The following is a 15,987-nucleotide window of genomic DNA, read 5'->3' as shown; positions in this document are numbered from 1 at the left end:
TGAAACAGCAAAGGGAGCCTCAGCCCCCTGCCAGAGCAGAAGGGATGCAAGTTAGTTAAGCACATAAAGAAAAGGAACTCACTGCTATGGAGGGAAACTGTTTCAGAGAATTAAGTTCTCTAGGAACACGTGCTCATTTTCCAGGATCAATTTGGTTCTGATTTAGTGAATAAAACCCAGCAATTTAATCTTTTAAACATTATTATTTTATTAACTGAAGTAGACTTGGATGACTACTGGGTTTTTCAGGTAAGTGACCTTGCTAAAAAGTTGGGAAAAAACTCTTTTTTCTGTTCAGAAGATACAAGGAAATTGAGTGGAAATTTTGATACTTTTTTATTAAAAATCCTTCTTTGGAAAACTAACATTGCTTTCTTAACCAGTCTTTTTAAAGTATGTATGTACAGTACACCTGCTGAAGGCCCTTTCCTACTGTCAAGGACTAAAACACTTTTGAAAGTAATAAAACCATATAGAAAGTGAAGTTTACATAGTGAGAAGTATTTAAAGAAGTGAACTGTGCATGATTCTTGCTTTTTTTATTTTTGCTTGCTTTGCATCATCCACAAGGAAGATGCTTCCTGGCTTGTATCAGAAACGGTGTGACCAGCAGAACCAGGGCAGTGATCGTCCCCCAGTACTTGGCACTGGTGAGGCCACACCTCAAATACTGTGTTCAGTTTTGGGCCCCACACTACAACAAAGACACTGGGGTGCTGGAGCGTGTCTAGAGAAGGGCAACAAAGCTGGTGAAGGGTCTGGAGCACAAGTCTTATGAGGAGCAGGCGGGGGAACTGGGTTGTTTAGCCTGGAGAAAAGGATGCTCAGGAGAGACCTTATCACTCTCTACAGCACCCTGAAAGGAGCTTGTAGCGAGGTGGGTGTTGGTCTCTTCTCCCAAGTAACAACAGGACAAGAAGAAACAGCCTCAAGTTGCACCCGGGGAGCTTTAGATTGGATATGAGGAAAAATTTCTTCACTGAAAGGGTTGTCAGTTGTTGGAACAGGCTGCCCAGGGAAGTGGTTGAGTCACCATCCCTGGAAGTATTTAAAAGACGTGTAGATGTCGTGCTTAGGGACAAGGTTTAGTGGTGGATTTGGCAGTGTTAGGTTAACATTGGACTTGATGACCTTACAGGTCTTTTCCAACCTAAACAAATCTATGATTCTATGCTTTTTTAGTTGGTTTCTGTGTCAGGCTCTAGCCTGACAAACAGAGAAAACGAGTGAATTCGGCAACACTCCCTCTCTTCTTGCATGTTGACAGATCTTGCACTTGAAGTCTTCCAGAAGGGACCTTCTCTCCAAAAGTGGGAAATTATTTCCTTCTATTCCGTGAAAATATCCGAAGACCCTCTGCACTGGCCTCCCTTCACCCACAGCTAAAGGAGGTCCTTTCAGCCTTCCGTGAGGACGGTCAGGGAGCGCATACCTCGCTTTGTGTGTAGCTCAGTCAATGACACTCAACACAAAGAGTTGTTCTGTGATGAGTCAAGGACAAGTTGAGAGAGAATTTGGGATGATGTTGCTGAGTGGTTCAGTTTCTGTGGCCGTTACACAAGAGCTGGGATTTGTAAGAACGAAGTCACAACAACATTGAGTTGGGAACTGACTGAAGAAAACGTTTCTTTCCAATTCTTTGCTGTACCCTGATGTATTATTTAGAGGATGTGCTAAATTCTACTAGGAAGACAAGGGCAATTTCTCAAATAACACCTGGATATCCACCCTTTGTGCTCATGGGTATTATTCTTTGCAGAACTTCAGAGTAATGTCTGGACTCATGCAGGGGGGTAAAATTGTAATAGCAGAAGCTCTCCCAGAGGAGTCTTTTAGAGATGTCCCTTGAATTAACAAGGATGAGGACACAGAGCCTGCTAATTAGTTATACTGAAATGTTCTTCCTACATATTTTTGTTTTTGGAAAAGCAAATGAAATGTATAGTCTTGTTTGTTAGAATCAGCTGCCTTCTTTCTGAGAGCATTTTAGGAGAGAAGGTTGAAGAACATAAGAAATAGCAGGCTTAACTCGGGGAGTGTTAATTGCCGATTCTCATTTGTTGCTATTCTGCTGCTAAATCAGCTTGCATACATAAAATCATAAAATCCACAATTTTAAAAGTTGTTGCCATTAACTTTTTGTTTTCTGGAGGTAGCTAGATGGCGAAAGATGGAATTCTGAGATAGCTGTTAAAGAGAGAAACAAGGTCTCTAAGGAGAACTGTCTTTTATAGACCGAGGATTAGAATCAGAAGCAGCAGCCAAGTGATTGGATACAAGAGGATAGAGAACTGATTTGGGATTTGTATAAAATGGAAAAAAGGAAAGCCAGAGCAACTTCTCAAAGTGGTGTAACACTGGAATAAACCTTTTGAGGCTAAGGAATGTACAGTGAAAGGAAGAAGATGGGAATGAAGACCATAGGATGTTGTGTCTCAGCCAATCAGTTTCATCCATTATTACATACTTTTATCTCTTCTTTCCATTAAACCAGACTATTTTCTTTGTCTTCCATGATTAGAGAGGACACACTGCTTGCTCATACTTTTTTGCCTCCACTCTCCTTGCTCTCCTGCTGTGTAGTCTGTGCAGTACCGAGCTGTACTGCTGAAGAGCGATGTTGTTGTTGGAGGGCTCCAAGGTTTTTTTTCCTGTTCTCATTCTCAGTTGCATTGTAAACTGCACTCTGGAGCCAGGATAGAGAGAATTGCCCATTGGATGATGACTTTCTCCTTTTGCCAGTGAAAATATGTGACGCTCAATCTGATCTCAACCAAATCTTGTCTGTGACATTGACATCTGCCAGCCCCCATGCAAATCCTCTTTTTTTTCCCTACGGCTGAGAATCAGATTCTCCAGTTCATTGACCCAGCTTCATCTGTCTCTTTGCAGGCAACTAGTTGGATGAAAAAGTGGATCTTCCACTGTCAGTAAACTTGATTACCAGTGGCCCAACAGGAAGAATGAGTAACATAATGGAAAACGCATTTCCAATGACTAAATGTATTAGGAAGATGAGTTGGGTTTTTTTCAGCTGCTGTCATGAAGGAAAGCACTGTGTAGGAGGACAGGCAATGTCTTTGAAAACTGTTCAGCCTATTTATGGCCCCTGTCAAAGTCAGATTAATGATTTTATATCAAAATGATACACAATAATTTTTCATTATCCTTGTAGCTTGGTTAGAAATAATAACCATATCAAGCTCTAGGTTTGCATATCTGGGGCCTTTGAAGGGAATAGTTGTGTCTCAGTGCCGTGAGAGCTTTAGTAAAGCTTCCTAGATTTAATTGAATGTTATGTTATAATTTTACAGCGCATTAAACTATTAAGTTTCACAAAAAATCAGACCTCTAATCCAAAAGTGAAGAGCTTTTTTAGTGGCATTTCTTGTGTAGTCCTACTTTTTTAGTCGAAGTAAATGCAAAATGCCCCTTCTAATAGGAATTCACATTTTTATTATTGATTTCTTATATCCCTTTTGTGTAATTCAAAATGATGAAACAAAGTGCATGGCAAAATATTGTTCAACCACGTGTTTGTGCCAGCCCAAAAGGCAGATCTGCTGATTTTGCACAGCTTTAGCCTATAGTTGAAGCCCATGGAGAGATACGTACAGTGAAGCGTGCTGTGCTGGCAGGCACCTTCTCCCACGGTTGATGCTCTGTCTCATCTGAAGAAGTTTCTGAATGTCTTTAAGAATCACCAGCCTGAGAACTACTGGTGCCTAATTGTGCCTGAGCCTACACAATTTTTACATAAATTGCAGCAGAAATAACAACCACTTAAAACCCCGCTGTATCTCCAATTAATGGCTTGAGTCCTGCAAGATTAGTGATCCTGGGCTCCCGCAGAGTCTGCTCAGATCCTGGTGAAAGGGCCACTCCTCTTGATGGCTTCCCTCCTTGTGCTCTTGGCAGCAGAGCTGTTCAGGAAATTGTAACAAACCAGAGACATAACATAGGCATTGCAAAGAGAACTCTTTACATTCCTGTAAAGCAAGCTGCAGCAAAAACTCTCAGGACCACTGAATAAGATACTGCATAGCTCCTACATTTCAATTTTTGCTTGTCAAAGCAAAACAATTTCATGCAGCCATCATGTGCTGCTGTTGCGATGCTCAGGCGCTCTCAGTTCCAGCATCCTAAGCAATGCCTTTGCACTGTTACAGTCTGGATACGTTCCAGACTTCTCGAGTTTTATGGGGCTCAAGTCAGACTTGGGAGTTCCGATTGGTACCTTCTAGAAGTGAAGCCATCTAGACCAGGAAGAAAACTCCTGGCACAAAAGCTAATTGAGGCTATGCCTGACTGTCATTATGTGATTTTACATGCTGTACGTTTCGTAAGTAGGAGCAGATATATGTCATCAGCTGTATGGATCTCAAAAGTCTGATGGGGCTGTATCTTAGAAAAGAGTGTGGGTTGTTATGCTTGTTATTTTATATCAAAGATTCTATTTTAAATGGGAAGGAGTGCACACTACAGAGAATAGTTAGATTTCTACTTGCCATTCAGTATACCAAATATAACTGGTTGTTCAGTTTCAGAATTTTATAGGGCCTGTGGTTACTTCAGAGTCATCCATGAAATACAGTGTTAGGAGTTGTTGTGTTTTCAAGAGAGAGATTTCTGGGCTACCAAGTACAGTATAGAGAACTTGGAAAGAACTCTCACCCCACAATTATTTTCTTTATACATCTTGAGTCTCTTGCAGAAGATCTTGTGGGCCATGGTTATGCATGTCGCTTAGAACAAAAGTAGGGAGTTCTATATTCTCAGCATGGTAATGTCCTTATTCTCAGTGTAAAGTGGCTGGTAGTCCACTCTTAATAGTCCCTAGGTGACCTGGTTACCAACTGTAGGTACATGGGTACAGACTTTACTGGTAGTGATTAAAGGCTATGCAGCCCCTCACTAGTTAGCACAATGTGAAATTGGTCCTTCGTTACACCACAGCATCTGTCCTGCCCCATAGGCTCCCCTGCCAGGTGCAAGTGCCCATCACGTTTAGGACAGGCTAAGTATTTGTCTCTGGTGAATGAGGTTACAGCAGGAGCGTGGTCAGGGCACTGTCTTGCAGATGTAGGAAACAGAGGTGACTGTAGCGGTGAGGTGGGGTGTGATGTGTGGGCTAGAGGAATCTGGTGGAGAGGATGTCTATCTAATGTGTTTGTAATTTGTTGCAGTGGTCTGACGATGTCAGAATGTGCACTGGAATGCTTTGATCTCATGCTGGTACAGATGCAGTTTAGAGGCCAGAACATGATCTATTGTTCGCCTGTGAAGCTTTGCTAAAATTCCACACGGTCTTCTCAATTTAAAGCACCTGAGTATTTCATATTCTGTCTAGAAAACAGGTCATGGTGCCAGTTGCAGCAGACGAACTGCAACTTAAAAAAGTCAGGAGTTACGGTAGTAATACCACTAAGCTGAAAGAAAATGGGATCGCTGAAGATCCATTTAGTGGCAAACAAAATCAAACAGATTTTTCTTTTATTAATTTTTGTTAATCCAGCTCAAATTCAGATGTTATCATTGATATCACCTTTTAATCTTGACACACCTGAGTTTTGTATTTTGTTTTCCTTCCCAGATTTATTTCCTCTAAATTTCACAAATTTTTATTCAAATTATTGCAGCATCTAGGAGTTTAAGCTACATGAACAATCACTCTGCATTTTTTTTTGTGAATTACAGGTATGGGTTAGTTTTATATAATGCCTCTCACAAGGAGGGCAGTCCATCAAGGACTGCTTCTATGGGTAGTTACAATATAAAACATCACTTTCAACTGCTTTGTAATTTCTTTGTTTGCACTGTTAGCTTCTACCTATTAATCCAAGATATGGTGGAGACAATAAAGAGGGTTAAACTGATATTGAGAGGAAATTCTGTCCTGGTTGCTGATGCCTGTACATCACAGATAATGAGAGTAAAAATTTTAAAGCATTGAAAATTAGTGGCATATAACTTATAGACTGCACCAAGTCTGTAACCTTGTTGTACTTATATAAAGTAATTTCGTTTTGATTGCCTATTGAGTAAGTCTGATTATTCTTTAAGAGTCACTTTGAAATGGAGCCTGAAGGTACAATATAAAATAATTGAATTGAGTGTGAAGTTCCAGCTGGTAACCTTGTCAGTAATTTGAACAAAGATCTTGTATCTGTAATTTAGAGAGCTGTAGATGTGAATGTGAAGTGGATTCTACTAATGCTTATGAAATGTACCCCCTTTCTCCCCCCACCAGTGTGTTCTTACCAACAAGCTAATTTTAATCAAATTAACATACCAGTTGATGGCAGCACGCTGGAATTAGAACTGTATGGTTAGCTCAGATTTATTTCATGCTATATCACAGTATGAACTTGAGGAATGATTTCCAGGAGACAAATTATCACATTGTACTGAACTGCACCGTAACTACAGTAAGCAGAGCGGCAGGATTCTTTTTTATCTTTTCTAAGCTATTTGTTGCAACTTTTGAGCCCCTTAGTGAAACTTGAACAAAAAAAGTGACAAAAATACTGCCACTGAGGTCTTGGAGTATAAAATCCAGACCCTCAGTACTTCTGAAAGTGGACTTGAGTGTGTTCACAACTTGAGTTTTGATAGCTGCTATCCCTGGGCCAGATCCTGTGCTGCTCTGTAATGAAGGTGTAACGATAAAGAATATAGGGCAGTGGATTGACTGTAAGACACTTATGTTCGTCTTGCCTGTAAATTTAATTCAGGAGCTCTTCAGCAGTTGGTGATATTAGCCCTTCAGACTTGTCCTCACAACACCCTCGCACTTTACAGGTGGTGTATTAAATCTGGAAAAATTGGCCTCCAAAGATATAGGCAGGAGTTCAAGAGCTCTTCTGTTTATCAGGACAGCCTGTTTATTTCAAAGTGAAACTAAAGATGAAATCACCTGGATGCTAACTGTTATCTGGTATTTTCTCACATTTTTACTTTGTGCATAAGTGAATGAGAAATTTCTCTTGCAAATCCAAGCACCACCCTTTCAAATTCTAAATTATTAGTAACTGCAATAGTTATCTCATGGAGAAAACAAAATACTGATGAATTGAAATATAATACTCTTTGGGATATGAAAATCCTGCACAATTTGTTTTGTGTTGCTTAAAATCTGTATTCAGCTAGAAATCAGTGTATCAATCTGTTTTCAAAATTTAGGATGTACTTTTTTATTGCAGAGGCAGCTTTCTTAGTTAGACAAATCCAAACATGGAAATCAACTTTTTGCAAGCATCAGGATAAATGGTATGTTACTATGGCATTTTGGATGCCTTCTTATTTACTAAGCTTTTTAGCCCTGTGTTGCTAAGATGCAAGGCTGATGCACAAAACAATAGGCCATCTTCATCTTCAGATAATAAGGTCAAAGTACAAAGTCAGTAGGATGTAATTTTCCATAAATGGAACGTGTTCTAATCAGAAAGATTTGATTTTTAAAATACTATTTGGAGTAAACGCTTTCTGGTCAGAATAGGAGACTAGTGAATCTAATTCACTGTTTTGGTTTAATAACTGGAAAATTTGCCAACTCGAAGCATTCTAGAAGCACACACGTGTCTGTGTGTGTCTTTTGTACACTCTTTGGCCACCTGCCATGAGCCACAGCCAGTGACACCAGCACCTTGACTCACCGTCTCCGAACAGCTATGTCTCATTTCATGAAACGCTGCAGAGAAATGGTGCCAGCCGTTCCATGATGCTGTTATACCTCCCTCCTCTTTGATAGCTCCCTTCTCGTGTCCCAGCTGGTATTCCTTGGAGCTTTGCCTTTGGTAAACTGCCATATATTCTTTGCAAATATGCCACAGCTATTCACTTTTCCTTCTACAAATGGCTCGCATTAGCTTCTATTGTTGTTGCATGTCAGTGAGAATATAGTTCCTTCAACTCACTAGCTGCTATTATTTTTCTCTAGCTATTTTCCATCAAGATGCATTTCCTCCCAAATGTTATGAAAATACATTTTTTTCGTTTACTTAGAGTTTGTAAAGCTTTTCCCATAGATAAATATCTCCCATAGGATTGACTGTAGAGTGTGAGAGGTGGTTGTTGTTGTTCTTTTCCATCTGCAATGCCTTTTGCCCCCTTAAATTTATGTATGTGCCTGCCCCCTCTTTATGGATACATGTGGGAAGTAACTGTTAGAGGGAAAAAAGTGAGTGTCTAGTGATAGATAGATATGTGTTTGCAGAGAAAAGGGATAGTTTTGGGAATACCGTGGATAGTGCCCTGTGGAGAAAGACTTGTCTGTGTAGATGAGCAATGGGAGTAGGTAAAAGTATGTGTGTACTCATCGATTCTGAAACATACTGGTCTGATTCTTATCCCAGTTGATATCTATACCCTATATACAATCATACAGGTTTCAGTTAATTGACTTTGTGCTTTGCAACGTTGCTTCTTTTTTTACGTCGCTGTGCAGTTTCAGACATCAGTGGAGTTGTACTTTCAAATCTGCAGAAAGTCAGAGGTGTCTTTTCCTCAGTGCGAGCAGACAAACGTTCACAGGATCCTGCTCAGTTTGCCATAGCATCTGTACATTTGGCTTGTGACACGAATTATTTAACCCCTTTAAGTGTGCAAAACTGGAAATCTTACAGAAGAAAATTGCCTTAGAAGAATCTAAGAAGTTTTCTTTTTATCAAAGTCCACAGATATATCTATAAACTCATATTTCTCAGAGAATTTAAACTTTTGTCTGTTAGCAAACAGATGTCAGAAGGCTATCCCAGCCATTTCACAGTGTGAAAAACAGGATAGCTTGGATCTGGGTCTGCAGAAGGATCAAGGGTCCTTTTGGCTCAGCTAGTTGCCCTTTCCTTGTGACTGATGATCACTTTATAAGTGTTAACAACTTGAAGAGGTTGGGCAGTAAAAAATGAAGGCTAGGGTTGATAGCTCAACAGCTGGGATACAATTTAGTGGAAGATCTGTTCATATTATCTCCATCTAGCGCTACTGAGACTTAGGGATAGTAAAAGAAAAAAGAAATAGTTAAAAATATTTTTTAATTTTTTTTTGCAAATGTCTTTTTTTGCTTTAATGCTTTTCATAAATTACATTTTAATGATGCAGAATTTTGTTGTTTTCTTTTTGTCAATAAACACAACTAAATGAAAGTCTCGGGTTTTTAGCTTGCTCTTTTGCCTTCTGTTGTGCCCTAGGCTTCTTTGAAGGAATTTTACTTGACTATGAATTGCAGTATTTGTCCTGCAGCATTTACACTGTACTTTTAAAATTATATTCCAAGTTCTGCAAGTTTAGAATTTAGACCATGGTACCAAAAGCTGAGTGGGAGATAGTAGATATCAAATAGTGCCATGGTTTAGATACATAGCTTCAGCATTATCATCATGTAATAACCTGACCCAACCTCTTGCATAGCGAAGGCCAAGAAGTCTTAGCATTAACTCTGCCACAATATGAACAGACACACTAGGATTTTTTTTCTTTAAGATTTGATTAGGAGTAATCCAGCCAGTTCTACTAAAGAGAAAAATTCTTTCTGAGGCAGTTGGAGAGGTGAGCTCCACACAGTGCAGGACTCTCAGGATTTCTTTCAAGCTGCAGGAAATAGACAATAACTACGTTAAAGCTCAAGAGTGCTTTCTGCACTGCGTGCTATCCGAAGTGTGCCAGAAGAGCTCGGATCCTCTGCTAGTAACAGTCATGTGGAAAACAAACCTTGCACAAGAATATGTTCTGAGGTAGTGAATCGAGTGAGAGTTTTCAGACACAACTTATCTCAAGACTAACAATGGAACGTGCCTTTTACCTGCATGTGAATAAGCAAGGATATAACGCATGTGCCATAACTTGGGCAGAGTCTGTTGATTTGAAAACATGTGCTTTTCACAAGGCTTATGAAAACATTTGCATTTTGGAGGAAAGATGATTTTGTGGAGTGGAAGCCTAGGAGCTCTTAGTTTCAACTTCAGTTCTGGCACATACTACCTCTAGCACTCTACCTCTAGCAGTAGCAATCCAGCAATACGGTAGAGGGAAGATGTGATGGAGACAGAAGAGTTGCTCTTGAAAGACTTTCACGCACTCAGATAGACGAAACAGTGTGAAATCAATATACCAAGTGAGATTTCTGCCATTTGGACCCCGACATTTTTTTCACAGCAAATCACTGCTGGTTGAACACTAAAGAAAAAGATGTTGCAGCCAAAACTGGCCTCTATAGCATAGCCTTGACTGGAGAGCACATGCAGCGCACTGGTGGCACGTGAATTCTGCAATTTTGGCTGCGTCAGTTACTTATGCTTGTGCTATGAGTCACCTAACTTTATGTTCTCGCAGCAGTATGTATATTTTTAGGATGTGGAAGAAAATAATAAGAGCAAATATTTTATACAAATAACATGATTTCAATTCTCGTCTTGAATATTTGGCCACTACATTGGTGAGGTCAGAGGCACTGTTATTGCAGCTGAACGGCAAGGATGAAGTAGACCTGTTGGTAATGTAGCAAAAAAGATGTGTTCTCTACTTAGATTAAGCAGGCACAAATTGGAAGGGAGGGAGATGGAACGATTTTTCACATAACCATAATTGTGTGCTAATTATATCATGGAATGAAAGCAATTGCCCAATTATAAGACAATGTATCACTCTATCACAGGCAGTGCTTTGAACGTTTATGTGCTTTAAATTACTGTGACATTCCCAAGGCTCCTCTGTTTACACATTTGTCTCAACATCTTCTAGAAACAGCAGTACTACGACTAAAGCCATTAATTAATATATTCCCTGTGTCTTTGCAGAAGTTAGAGAGTCCTGTTCAGAATGAATTTATGCCATTTTGTAAAGCAGCTTGATTTTCCTGTTACACTGCTAATGGCCAGTCTGGGTTTGATAACTGAGGGTAGATGAGGTGGGTGTTTTCCTCTACTCTCCTTGCAAATGTTTTCCTGTCAGTGTACGCTCTATATTACTGAATTTTTGTTCCTCTCTCAATTTTAGTATGATTGTACTTCTGCCCCCACCACAGTAGATTCTCCAGTCATGACATTATTACTTTCTTGACACTGTGAATGAGTGAGAGGAAAATCTTGACCAGTATTACCATTTTATTTTCAGATAGTTATCGATAGATGTTTGTCATTGCAGGCAAGTAAAATTGTATTGCATGCAAGTCCATAACAGCATTAATCAAGCTAGACTGAGTAACAACCACAGTGAACATTCAGTGAGAGAGACCTCAGCGTGGTCTGTAAAACCCTGACCACAACCCCAAGTGTGTGGTCAGATAGCCATACTGTATAGCGGCTTAAACGTTTGCATCTTCCAGTCGATTGTTGCTTATCCTTGCAAAATTAAACCTGATGTAAAACTACCTGTAAAACTACATAGGACTCAAGCCTTCATTTGCCATTAACTGTTTGTGCATTAAAAAGATCATGCAAAGACATCCCCAGAGCACTGGTATTTAGATTCTTTTTTATCCTTATCAGGAAAAGACCTCATCCTTGTCCATCACTTGAAATACATCCCACTGGTTAAGTCCTGTTGGGTCTGCTAATACACTTACCCTGTGCACCAACCTCTGAGCCCCAAAGCATAGAAGATCAGTGAGGACATAGCACTGCTTCTTAGAATCATAGAATCATAGAATGGTTAGGGTTGGAAGGGACCTCAAAGATCATCTAGTTCCAACCCCCCTGCCATGGGTTCTTCATACACTTTCATGCACCTTCTAATAACTAACTGTATGACAAGTTATACCTTACTCTACTAGGCATTGCAACATGCCTAATAGGTCATCTAACACCTATTACTTTGGTCCTTGGAAGAGGATGGATCCTTCCAGGGAGTGGTCCCCCCCAGGGCACCCATATCTGCAGCAGCAGCGTATGAAGAGACAGGATCTCTCAGCCAAACAGATATTTTTCTGCATACTGTTGGTCAAAACCAAATTGTCAATCCCCACTTATAAATCAGTAGGCGGTCAACATAGATCTTGGCGTGCTGGGAACCAGTTAATAAACAGGCCACCACGTTCTGTACCAGCTTCAGTTCGCAGATAGATTTAAGGTGCAGCCCTGAGTGCAGCACGCTGCAATATGCCTTGCTGTCAAAGTAAAAACTAGGGAGTGTTGACTTATTCAGCAGTTTCACACAAGGACAGGCTTGACAGGTGGCACCAGAATGTGAGGTCTGTTTCAGATTCTTTCATTAATTTTTTGCAAACTTTGGTGGCTTTTGAAAGGAACCATATTGACAACACGAGAGGCTGCACCCCGCTATTTATCTGTAAAATATAAATGGGAAAGGAAGGTGCAAGCTTACCTGTTTGCTGATTTTCCTGGCTGAAAAGCATTATCTCTGTGATGTTTCATGGGACTGAGAATGCAGTTGTCTCATTCAGGAGGATATGTGCACAGAGCCATGCAGGGTAAAATGACCTTTTATAGCCTGTGAGTGTTTCAGTGAGATACAACGGGGCAGTCAGGGAGTGCCCTCCTAGGGAGCCAGGCAGGGCCAATGTGGGGTTTTTTCATGTAGGAACCCTTCTGGGCAGAGAAGTGGGCTGAGGCTGAAAAAAGTTATTTCACAGCCAGCAGAGAGCAATGCTCATGATTTTTGGTAACTAAATGCCAGCAGCCCTTGCCCCTCTTTAAAGGGGACAAAGAAACAGGCTTGATGGTCGCCTTGCTCCTGAAACAACTGCCCAAATGCTTCAAAAACATCACCGTTAGAGACTTCTCATTAGGTTAAGGACATTAAGATGCTCATCGCAGTTAAATAATACCACAAGTTGAAAAACTAGCTCAGAAAATGAATGGAAGTTAGTCTTCACTGACTGCAGAAAGCACAGGAGATGACTTCTTCTCAGGCTATTGCAGCCACTACATGTCCAGGGCTCACAGAAGTCAACCACGTCAGCTGAAAAGCTCCTGTGGGCTTAAAGGGGTTTAAAATCAATCCTTAATATGGATAACCAGTAAATGCAGAGGCAGCGTCAAAAGGGCCAGTAGACAGGACCAACAATTGTTCAAATTTCTGATATTCTCTTCAAATTATTTTCTCTGGTCAGAGGTTCCTTAGGGAACAGTTCCTTTCTGAACTGTCTCCTATTAAAATACAAAAGGATACTCAGATAATAATATCTAGTATCTTCATTGGAACTGCTTGCCAGCTATATGGCATCACTTTGTTCCACTTTTTTGTCTTGTTTTATTTTTAAAGGTATTTGCCTGGTTTTATAGTTATTTATTTTGGATGTTTATCAAAACCTGTTGGTATTTTGCCATTTTTGACATTTTTTGTGAAACAAGTTTTATGGATCTTGGTTCAGTATTAAATTAATGGCTGTCTGGATCACAAAAGTCACCATTCAAAATGCTGATAATTGGCACCTCAACATATATTCCCAGCAGAGGCCGAGGACCAGATAGCTTCAGAGATGGGATGACCATCTGCCTCTTCTTGGTGGTTCCTCATGGTTGACTGAGCAATGTCAGGAAAGCTTGTCTGCTTTACCTTTTTTGGGGGCAAGTCAAGGATTTCTCTGCTCCCATCTGGTACCTGATCTTGGCATTATTTTCTTTATTATTTTTAAGATAATTTGTCTTCCTCCTCCCTCTTCCCCATGGCAAAGCATTTGAATCCTCTGCCACTCGTATTTCTTTAAGTGGCACGTTAGACAGTGGAGACAAACGCATGACTTGCTGTCCCCTCTGTTTTGCTTCCACGGGTGATGCCAGTGGATAGCCTGGCTCCCTGAGGCAGTACAGCCTAGGTGTTTGGCATCTCTAAGTACACAAGAACTTGGTATCTTCCTTTCCTGCGCTGTTCTGATATTAACGCTTTGGCACATGAAAAATGCCAACAGATGCCAAGTGTAAAGAGACAGGTGGTGTCAATGCGTCAGAGGAGGGACTTCCTCCAGAAAGATGGCACTTGCTGAGTTCTGTAGGCTGCCCATGCAAATCCTTACCCATGTGACATCTATCTCCTTGTGAGACAGTCCTAATGTCCTTGGGAGCCGGCACAATGCCATTGGCAGCCCGTGAATAGAAACTTATTCTAGGCACTTCTTAAAAAAACAGATTTTACACGGTAGATTTGTAAGTGATGTTTCCTGCTGCATCTGGGTGTCACATACAAGTCAGTCTGACACAGTGGACTGGGTGAAAGTCTGCGAGCTGGGCAGCAGCTGAATCTTTGTCACTGCTGTATGCAGCTGGTAAAGTGTCTGCACCTTCGGGTTACCATCTCTGACAAGCGGTGTGGCCGGGTTTCATAAAGCCTTTGGGTTTTATATTATGCAGCTGTAGGGACGCTGTGTTGTGTCAGAGGTATCAAATAAGAACCCTAAAGCCTTTATGCATACGAGTTTACTGTTGTCCCACAGCTTTTTTCACTCTTGCCTTCATGCCAGAGGTTTTCTGTATTTCCTCTTACTTCTTCCATATTTTGCTTCATATTTCCAGTCATATAATGACCAGATGAGCTTTTTTTGGCATCAAAATCCTTCGGCAGATAATAAGCGTAATTCTCTAATATGGGCAGACAGCTTAATGAAATAGCTAATCCCCAGATAATGAAAAAAATGTTTTGTCTGGGTTTTTTTTTTGGTTTATGTCACTACTGACCTTTTATATAACTCACCATTATATCATCATTCTTGTATGCTAGTTCAGAGTTCTGGAATCCGAGGTGGAAGGGTATGGTTCTCTGTCTTTTGTCTCCCTTATGCATCAAGTGGCCCAAAAGTCATCCTTTTCATAAAAAGATGCAAATGTAGTTGACCATACTTCCATTCTGTACCTGTAAGTTATTACTGTATGGCTGTGTTCTGTCATCTAGAGACCTCTTTTGGGATCAGGACTGTATTATGGCAAACACAGAAACATCCTTGCTCGTGGAGAGCTCACAGTCTAAAATGTAGAACCCACTGAAATTGACTGGGAGAAGGCTAAAATCAAATAGCTTTGCTTTTACACAAATATTTGCCTTTTTAAAAATACTTTAAGGTGCCACTAAGCTCACCGATCCATCAAGTTGTGATTAATTTTCTGACAGGATATATCAAGGGTGCCAGTTCTGTGACCTGCATGTCAGATACGCTCTGCCAAATCAGTCTTGGTGTGTTCCATTATGCCTGCTCACTGAAATGCATCTTTTCGTAGGGTAGAAGGTTCACGACTTCGATTCCAGGTATGGGAGCTTCTAGTAACCCTACAGCAAAGGGCTGTGCGCCGTGGGCTGTGCTTTACTTCCCTTTTGTACTTCCATAAGAGAGCTGTCCTGCCAGACAGTTAGCTACCAGTGGGTTGATATCTAAACAGAATAAATTATTTACACCCCGCCATAACTGAGTGCTCACAAATGGCTCTGCAGATTCCCTTTGGAAGCCCATCCGCTCACAGTCTTTCACTAACCCCACTTGGTCTTTTCGGAGCGCAAGGAGCAAACTCCGTGCTCCGTTTTTACATTCTCTCTTTACAACTACTGAAGGCTTAAAGCTAAAGGGGAGGTTGCAGGAAATATAATTAAAGGCAGAACTTGCCTGCTGTAGCTTTTCGGGCAGATAAAGGGCACTCCTCCTCTCCAGAAGGTCTATTCCTTTCCCAGTGATGCTGTAATCTGTTGCTAAGGCAGTGGCTCTGCAGTAACACAGTGTTCTCTCTCTCATTGTGTTTATGAGCAGGTGGAGCAGAAATTGCTTGATTTCTACACAAATAGCTATAGAACAAATGTACCAAAGGAAATAGGGGGTGGATGGAGAAGATCCATAACACGATTAACATGAAAATAAAAGACGTGAGAACATGCCATATTTGAATAGTAAATACATAAATAAAGGGGATTGTTGAGCACCTTCTCAGTGCGAGGCAGTCCAGTTTATAGAGGATCAGACTAAACACCAGGAAATCGTGATTTTATTCTTAGCGGTTCCACTACCCTGCTGAATGGTTTTAGCCAAGGCATCTTCTGATTCTGTGCTTCAGT

This window comes from Tauraco erythrolophus, chromosome 23, assembly GCF_009769465.1.
Source record: "Tauraco erythrolophus isolate bTauEry1 chromosome 23, bTauEry1.pri, whole genome shotgun sequence".
NCBI classification, from domain to species: domain Eukaryota; kingdom Metazoa; phylum Chordata; class Aves; order Musophagiformes; family Musophagidae; genus Tauraco; species Tauraco erythrolophus.
This window is presented reverse-complemented; position numbering follows the sequence as displayed.